A 6981-nucleotide genomic window follows, 5' to 3' on the forward strand; every position below is an offset into this window, starting at 1 on the left:
CTCCCAGCTCTCAATGTCGTATCAATTTCCTGTTCGAAGCTGAGCTCTCTCCATCAGGGTTTTTAAACTAATGAGATGCACCAGGGCCTTCAACTCTGGGAATATCAAATGCAGAGGGATTCAATTTCACTGGATTTTCATGTCGCTTTCCCTTTGTAATTAACACCAGACAGTGTGCAGCTTCTCCTCATCCTACCACCAGATACAGTCTCCCCTCGAGACAAACATGTCAAGAAAGGTGACGCTTTTACCCTACGCTGCCAAAGGCTCCCAGCGTTCTTCTTTCTGCTTTTCTTCCCCTCCAAGAATATAATCCACATCCTCAAGGTGATATATTCAGAAGGTTAAATCTCCAAGAGCAGTGGCATAGGTCCCTGCAGGCTGGCAACTACAGCAGCCCCTCCTGCTTCTTACTCACATGGATTATACTCCAAAAACACTGGTGCACGGGCACAGGCTCAGACAGGATTTTGTAGGTCAGCTTTTCCTACCATCATCAGGGGGCTGAGGGCCTCCAGTGGGTCTGAGCAAAGCTGAGGAGGTATGAAACCATCCAGAATCCTTTCGCAAAGGCAGCCCGTGAGTTTTTCTGCCACAGCAAATGTCCCTTTTCTTCTTATTTCTGCCACAACCCTCCCAGGCTCACAGGTCACAGAACTGATTGCCAACTCCCCAGCCACATAATGCTCCTGCATCAGCCAAAGTCTTCCACAAGTTTTTGGGGAGCTGAAGGGAAGGATCAGCTTTCTGGTCTGTTCATACCAGGGAAGCCAGTTTGACTGTGGTTGCTGGACACTGTGATAACAATTAACACAGCCACGGGCTCCCACCTTTGCATTTCATCCCTGGGTGCTAAATGAAGGAGGTGAGCACCTTCACAGGATGCAAAGTTGGGCCCTAGAGGCTTTCCACACTGCCAAGACATGACAGCCTGCAGCAGCCATAGCTCCAAGACAACAGACAACACCTACTTACATTCGTATCTTTAAGTCTGAATGAGCTCAACTGTGCCATACCTGGCAGGACCTGAAAGAAAGGTACTGATCCTTTTGATCAGCAGAGTTTGAAACAGTCCAGCTGTGGAGCAAGAAGTTGCACAGCAATATAGCACGGTGCAAAAACCTGGTCAACAAGGGGCAACCAGTAGATGAAGGCTATGAGGGAGGATGTTTGTATTTTCATGTCCATTACTCCAGTCAGACACTGCCAAAATCCTACAGCCCTAATTCAGCAAAAAGGGCCCCCCTGCAACCTCTGTGGCCAAGAAACACCCCAGGTTGGAGGGGAGAAAGATACTACCCAAAGCAAAAGCAGAGAGAGTCAGGTCTGATTTACTCCAGGAGTGAAGCAGGTATTTCTCCACAGAAAAGAAAGTAAGAGTCACCAACCATGTACCCTACACAGCTTGACCCTGGGCTCTCATTTCAGGAGGCACGTAAGAGCTCAGAGCAAGAGACCTAAGCCTGAGGTTCTTCTCTCTCCAAGGTGATCTTTTGGGGAGCAACTTTGCTGCCATTCAAACACAGATACTAAATGTGCCTTGTTGAAACGCAGAGGGCACTGCCTGTGAACTATATTCCAGATGAGCATGTAAAAAGCCTCCTTGTTCCAAAGACAACTGTTTTATTCACAAGCCCTCAGTTGTCACCCTGACACTTCTACACAGGGTAGAAGCTGGGAGTCACTTGCCCAGATTAATGCAGCAAAAGCTTCCCACAGAGTCAAGACCATGCTCTTCCCTTGTCCATATGTAACAGCTGCCATCCCATTGCTGATTCCCAGCTGGCACCAGCAGCCCCAAAAGGCTGTTTTTACATATCTGCCCTAGCTCAGATCCCAGCTCAAAGCCTCAAAAAATGTTAGCTTCCACTAACTAGCAGGGTAGGAGAAAGGGAATGGGGGTCCTGGTGGACAGAAGGATGACCATGAGCCAGCCATGTGCCCTTGTGGCCAAGAAGGCCAATGGCATCCTGGGGTGTATTAGAAAGGGTGTGGTTAGTCGGTCAAGAGAGGTTCTCCTACCTCTTTATTCTGCATTGGTGAGGCCGCATCTGGGATATTGTGTCCAGTTCTGGGCCCCTCAGTTCCAGAAGGACAGGGAACTGCTTGAAAGAGTCCAGGGCAGAGCCACCAAGGTGATGAAGGGAGAGGAACATCTCCCTGATGAGGAAAGGCTGAGGGAGCTGGGTCTCTTTAGTTTGGAGAAAAGGAGACTGAGGGGTGACCTCATCAATGTTTACAAATATGTTAAGGGTGAGTGTCAGGAGGACAGAGCCAGGCTTTGTTCAGTGATGTCCAGTGACAGGACAAGGGGCAATGGGTGCAAACTGGAGCACAGGAGGTTCCATGTGAGTATCAGGAGGAACTTCTTTCCTGTGAGAGTGACAGAGCCCTGGGACAGGCTGCCCAGAGAGGCTGTGGAGTCTCCTTCTCTGGAGACATTCAAACCCACCTGGACACGTTCCTGTGTGATGTGCTCTGGGTGACCCTGCTCTGGCAGGGGGGTTGGACTGGGTGATCTTTCCAGGTCCCTTCCAACCTCTAAGATTCTGTGATTCTGTGTAATCAAACTGTTTGCTACCTCAAGCTGCAGCCACCAAACTCTCCCACACCTGCAGCAGACCCAAAACGTCCCCACGAGCCCCTCCCCTGCGAAGGCTCGCGCTGTGTTCCCAGAGCCTGCTTCAGAAAACACCAAGCCAGCCTCAGGGTGCTGTGCCAGCAGCCTGCCAAGTTCAAAGTCCTGAGCAGCACCTGGGAGCAGAGTTCACACACGCACTTTATTATCGCAGCATCACGGAGCTCCCCGCACTGCCCACCAGCTCCAAACGAGGACAGCACCACAGGACCACCCAGGTTTTATTAATACTCATTTCCCATTGACTCTCCAGCAAGCATGAAATCTTGCTTTCTCCAGCAGATCATTAAGCAAGGGGAAATGAGTGACCTCTTAAGACCAGCTGCGTCACAGGTGTCACCAGGAGCTGAAGGGGCAGAGGCAGAGTCATGACCTCACACTTCTCTTAATAAATAACAGCTCTAAATGAGCGTGGCCTTGTCACACCCGGCAGGACCCAGAGGAGACTGAAAGCAGCCAAGAACTGAGAGCTGGGCAGGGCAGTGCCTCCTCCCAGCAGTCCTGCCCTGCAGAGGCCAGGCAGCAGGATGCTGCTGTGCTGCAGGGAAGTGAGGTCTCACCAGCAGGGCAGGACTGTCGTTCTGAAATAAATCACTGTGTTTCGGGCACCATCAGCTCAGTGAGAACACTCTCAGCCAGCGGAGCTCAGGCACAAGCTGGTAGGAGCATCCCAGGGCTTCCTGGAAGCATCCCAGCTCAGGGTTTTAGCAGAGAGCTCCCCCCTGGCAGCAGCTACAACACTCCCCACGGCAGCTCTCAGATTACAGGCCCTAATTGCTGCTATCAATCAGAGTAACAATTAGCATCAGGTGAATGCATTCCCAGCGCTCTCAGGAGAGGACGGGGAGGGCAAAAGAGAACCTCAGTCCCAGTTTCCCTCAAGTTCACCGGGAGGCCACAAGAAAGCAACTCCCAGGCAAGCTTCCCAGGCACCCAGTTTCCCCAGGAAGCCTCAAACACAGAAAGCAGCACCAAAAAACAATGAACTCCTCCAGCCCTCACAGCCCAAGCAGACAGGTGCCCCATCTCTACATTTCCACACAAAGAAGTGAAGGGAAGATCACACCTCACCCGAACCAAGCCATCAACATCACCCACAGCCTCTACCCTTCTGTAGCTCCTTCACTGAAGCCTGACACCCACCAGGTGTGTGCCAGACAAGGCAGGCTCAGCCTCTTAATGCTTTCGTGACTCTTGATCTCCGTACCCCAAGGTACCAGCACTAAAGGGCACAACAGGCCACCTTGCAAGCAGGCTCCTGTGGCTGCACAGGCCTACCCTGGGGGGATTTGCAGGATGCCACTCGTGAGAAAAAGATTGCCACCTGACTTTTTACATCCTCAGAGGGGGTTAAGAGCAGAGCCAGAAACTAAAGATCTGGGGAACCATCCCAAAACCACAAGATTTCTAAAACTGTCTGCCAGCTCTGCAAACTTACACAAGCAAGGCCTCTCATTTGCCTAAAAAAATAAATAAATAAAAGATCTAGACCATGTTGTGTCTAAGAAAAGCAGGACGGGTGAGGCCTCAGGTGAGAGCTCTGTGTGGTGCTCAGCCCAGTTCAACCAAGCCAAAGAACTGGAGAACAGCAAAAAAGCTCTTACAAAGCCACAGAAGCAACACAGTGACCCCACAAAGGGCTGCCCCACGAGCACGGCCACCCAAAGGGTCCTGCAGCTGGGAGAGAGGAATGGAAAGGTGTACGGGTGCATAGCTACCCCACTAGAGACTGAAGCACCCCTGGACCAGGAATCTCATCCAAAGAAAATCCACTGGATTTGTGTGCTGGGATCAGGCAGACTCACCCAGCACAGCGGGCGTTGCAGGCTCAGCCAGTCCTGTGCAGCCCTATGAGCCAAGCCTGGAGACATCCAGCCCTGGAAGGATGGGTTAACCAAGCCTGGTTAACCATGCTGGGTGCCTGGAGCACTTGTTTGTGCTGCCTGCCCAGCCAGAGTGTCCAACAGCCCCAACACTAAGGAGGGTTGTGTTTCTGGGGGTGCTTTAAAGCCACCCACATGTCCCTGCACCACAAAGCCCACACTGACCATAAACCCTCCCTGCTGGTACTCTCACCTGTGTCTCCAGCCTCATCCTTGGAGGGCAGCAGTGATGAGGGATAAGGACCCCCCAGGTGCTCCCCTGTAGGGCTGTGCAGTCCCAGGACCCCCCAGCAGCCCTGAGCCCTGCCCAGGGTGCCCTCCCCAAGGGCTGCAGGCTCACCCACCACCCTGGAGCTCCCTGCACCTTGCTGGACCTGCCCACAGCACATGGGTTGGGTGCCCCATCATGAGTGGCTCCCAGGCCCACAGCCTGCAGGTTTCAACCCCACAGCTTCTCATGAGTGGCTCCCAGCCCCATAGTGTACCCCATCATGAGTGGCTCCCAGCCCCACAGCTTCTCACAAGTGGGTCCCAGACCCATAGCCTGCAGGTTTCAGCCCCACAGCTTCTCACAGGTGGGTCCCAGCCCCACAGCCTGCAGGTTTCAGCCCCACAGCTTCTCACAGGTGGGTCCCAGACCCACAACCTGCAGGTCTCAGCCCTATAAGCATGCAAGCCTCAACCCCACAGCCCCACAGCCTGCAGGTTTCAGCCCCACAGCTTCTCACGGGTGGGTCCCAGCCCCACAGCCTGCAGGTTTCAGCCCCACAGCTTCTCACAGGTGGGTCTCAGCCCCATAAGCATGCATGCCTCAACCCCACAGCCTGCAGGTTTCAACCCCACAGCTTCTCACGGGTGGGTCCCAGCCCCACAGCCTGCAGGTTTCAGCCCCACAGCTTCTCACAAGCAGCTCCCAGCCCCACAGCCTGCAGGTTTCAGCCCCACAGCTTCTCACAAGTAGCTCCCAGCCCCACAGCCTGCAGGTTTCAGCCCCACAACTTCTCACAGGTGGGTCCCAGACCCACAGCCTGCAGGTTTCAGCCCCACAGCTTCTCACAGGTGGGTCTCAGCCCCATAAGCATGCAAGCCTCAACCCCACAGCTTCTCACAAGTAGCTCCCAGCCCCACAGCCTGCAGGTTTCAGCCCCACAACTTCTCACAGGTGGGTCCCAGACCCACAGCCTGCAGGTTTCAGCCCCACAGCTTCTCACAGGTGGGTCTCAGCCCCATAAGCATGCAAGCCTCAACCCCACAGCTTCTCACGGGTGGGTCCCAGACCCACAGCCTGCAGGTTTCAGCCCCACAGCTTCTCACAGGTGGGTCTCAGCCCCATAAGCATGCAAGCCTCAACCCCACAGCTTCTCACAAGTAGCTCCCAGCCCCACAGCCTGCAGGTTTCAGCCCCACAACTTCTCACAGGTGGGTCCCAGACCCACAGCCTGCAGGTCTCAGCCCCACAGCTTCTCACAGGTGGGTCTCAGCCCCATAAGCATGCAAGCCTCAACCCCACAGCTTCTCACGGGTGGGTCCCAGACCCACAGCCTGCAGGTTTCAGCCCCACAGCTTCTCACAGGTGGGTCTCAGCCCCATAAGCGTGCAAGCCTCAGCCCCACAGCTTCTCACGAGTAGGTCCCAGACCCATAGTGTACCCCATCATGAGTGGCTCCCAGCCCCACAGCCTGCAGGTTTCAGCCCCACAGCTTCTCACAAGTGGGTCCCAGCCCCACAGCCTGCAGGTTTCAGCCCCACAGCTTCTCACAAGTGGGTCCCAGCCCCACAGCCTGCAGGTTTCAGCCCCACAGCTTCTCACAGGTGGGTCCCAGCCCCACAGCCTGCAGGTCTCAGCCCCACAGCTTCTCACAAGTAGCTCCCAGCCCCACAGCCTGCAGGACTCAGCCCCACAGCTTCTCACAAGTAGCTCCCAGCCCCACAGCCTGCAGGTCTCAGCCCCACAGCTTCTCACAGGTGGGTCTCAGCCCCATAAGCGTGCAAGCCTCAGCCCCACAGCTTCTCACGAGTAGGTCCCAGACCCATAGTGTACCCCATCATGAGTGGCTCCCAGCCCCACAGCCTGCAGGTTTCAGCCCCACAGCTTCTCACAAGTGGGTCCCAGCCCCACAGCCTGCAGGTTTCAGCCCCTCACGGGTGGGTCCCAGCCCCACAGCCTGCTGCCAGCCGCTGCCAGCCCTTCCCAGCCCCCCCACCCGCCCGCCTTCCCGCACCCCGCAGGCGCCGCGGGGCAGCAGATCCCGCGGGAAGCCCGGGCGGGGGGAGCCCCGCCCCCTGTGCATACATTACCCGCGGTGCACGCTGGGTTAGCGCCGGCAAACTCACCCTGAGCTAGAAGCGGAGAGAACCGCGGCCATTTAAAAGACGGGGCGGTCGAAGAAGCATCCCGTCCGGGGGAAGCTCACCGCCGAGGCCACGCCACGGGGTGCCCGTCACCCGCTGTCCCGCCTC

Source organism: Apus apus, chromosome 7 (assembly GCF_020740795.1).
Source record: "Apus apus isolate bApuApu2 chromosome 7, bApuApu2.pri.cur, whole genome shotgun sequence".
NCBI lineage: Eukaryota > Metazoa > Chordata > Aves > Apodiformes > Apodidae > Apus > Apus apus.